The sequence below is a fragment of the Myripristis murdjan genome, chromosome 18, assembly GCF_902150065.1.
Source record: "Myripristis murdjan chromosome 18, fMyrMur1.1, whole genome shotgun sequence".
NCBI classification, from domain to species: domain Eukaryota; kingdom Metazoa; phylum Chordata; class Actinopteri; order Holocentriformes; family Holocentridae; genus Myripristis; species Myripristis murdjan.
This window is the reverse complement of record NC_043997.1, coordinates 9,179,795-9,182,294: the sequence shown is the minus strand read 5'-3', so window position 1 is coordinate 9,182,294 and position 2,500 is coordinate 9,179,795. Positions and strand designations below refer to the sequence as shown.

At 41.5% G+C, this 2,500-nt stretch overlaps 1 protein-coding gene across 1 annotated transcript in view; it reads right to left on the bottom strand.

Moving 5' to 3' along the window:
• The window catches only part of dachb (dachshund b), a 97,843-nt gene that overhangs the window by 56,822 nt on the left and 38,521 nt on the right, over positions 1–2,500 (bottom strand). The window lies entirely within an intron of this gene.

Genomic DNA, 2,500 nt, shown 5'->3' with positions numbered 1-2,500 from the left:
CAATCTCCTCCGTGCCGTGTCTCCTGTACAGTACAGAATGCGCTCATTCTATAATACTGGACTTATTTTTCTACGAAGGTTTGAACTTTGAGAGTTTAAACAAGAGAGAAAAGTGAGAAAATGTTAATGCCTGTCTGAGAAAAGTGTATAAAGTGTGTAGTGAGGGGTTTTACAGCCTTAAAACATCTAGAATAATAATTGTAAAAAATAAAGCTGACTACTTTGCGGATTTCGCCTATTGCGGGTTATTTTTAGAACGTAACTCCCGCGATAAACGAGGGACCACTGTACATAAAAAAGAGCACAGACGGAGAAGACCTATAGGTCCTAAGTCATTCCAAAGATCTTCGATAGAGATCTATGGAATAAAATAGAATAGAACAGAATAGAATAGAATAGGAGGGTGTGCAGCTCAGCAGAAGAGAGCTACATTAAATAGGCCAGAGTTGAACAGAGCACAGTGGTAGCCAATGAGATGGAACTGAAAAGAGTCCTGCAGAACGGAGGAAGCGTTAGAAACCATCACCGGATCAACGCATGCGCGTGCTGCAAAGGATTGTGGGAAGGCAAAGTGGCTGGGATGTGTGAGCGTTTAGCGCCAAACGGGAGCAGTGCAGGCGTGAACCAATCAGGTGAGCGGTTGTTGTGGCGGCTCGATTCATGTTGTGGAGAAACCCTGCCGCTTAGTGAGCAAAGAGGCTGCACAAACAAAAACAACAAAAACAAAAACAAAAGAAGTAGACACATTTGAGTTTGGGAGAGCAAAGAGAAAAAAAACCTGATCACATGGATAAAAGTAGACGACATATTCATACTACTGAAGGTTTTGATTGGTGGAGAAAAGTGAAGCAGTGTTCTTTTTCCTAGACTGTTGAATTAGCCTGCAGACTTGTCAAACTATGATGGACTTCTACACTGAGGAAATAGGAAATATTAAATGATGCCTCACTGAATAAAGTGCACCTTAAAGGACCACATCTGTTTGTTTGTTTTTTTTTTTTGTTTGTTTTTTTCAGTGTTTGGCCTGTTTACTACAATTTACCCACATTTTACATCGCAACAAACCACTTCACTGCAAATCAAGCAGATTTCCAAACATATAATCAAAATATAAATATGGATTTTTGGCTGAAACACCTATCTTATAATGCTCTGCTTCTGAACTGATAATTGGCTGTGTTGAGAAAATTTTTCCCCGGGGAACTACTTTCCCTGGCGGAGGGATGCGTTTCACTCCGCCCCAATTTCAAGTCGTCAAAACACAACAACAGTGTTGCTGCTTTTCGGAAAACTCATGTGGGGGACTTTATTTCGCTGATGTAAAACTGGTGTGAGGAAAGTTTGAAGTCTCTGAAAGTTCATTTTTAATATCGTAGTGGAATGAATGGAAACCAGCGGCTGGAGAAAAGGGAGGAAAAGTGAAATCACGACAGCTTGTTTCGGGAAAAAATCAGCAGGAAACAGTAAGTGTATACATTTTGTAGATATTACGCTAAACATGCAGAATCACTGAGGCTTTCAATCAAACGAAGGGGCGGAGCTCCCTCTCCAGATGTGAATGTAGTAGTTTTTTGTAAAAATTAAAAACTAAGACTTAATAAACATCTCTGAAGGTCGTACATTTCATAAAACACTCACTGCAGTCTTGTTTACCACACTGTTTACATGGAAAACTCTGTTGGGCACCTTTAATGATGCCTGTTTGATACGATGCATCTTCGGCTGAACCGCTTTTTATGAGTTTTATGAATTTACACACGACTGTCTGGATATATTTTTTAAACCTGTGGGTTAAAACTTGTCCTCTGGGGGTTTGCAGATGCTTGTTCTCTGACAATAATCTCTCTCAAAAAATCAAAATAATGAAAAAGTACTAGCAGCTGTGAGATGTTAGATGTCGTAAATGAATGTTTACAGGGTGTTATGTGATATTCATTTAACACTCAGATGCAGTGTTAAACCCTGAATCTGCAACAGACACCAGGAAGATGGAACCTCGACTGTTCTAATGTGTGTGTGTGTGTGTGTGTGTGTGTGTGTGTGTGTGTGTGTGCGCTGCTCGTGTCCTTTTTGTTTGGCTTCACAGGCGCACGCTTTGCTGTGACAGAGCAGCCGTGTCAATAAAGCTTTCTGAATTTAAACTGAGAGGAGGAGAGAGGCTGAGAAACATGAGGTGGTCTGCAACTAAAATATGCTTCAGATGATGTGACTCACACACACACACACACACACACACACTCACACACACGCAAATACATATGCATGTGCAAGTAAGCAGAAACACGCACACACACGCATGCATGTCTCTCTCTCTCACACACACACAAGAATACATATTGTACATGGGCAAGTAAGCATGAATACACACACACACACACACACACACACACGTCTTGTTCTCTCTCTCTCTCTCGCTCCCTCTCTCTCTCTCTCACACACACACACACACACACACACACAGGAGGTGCGCATGCAGGCCAACTCTCTGCAGGGTGGCTAA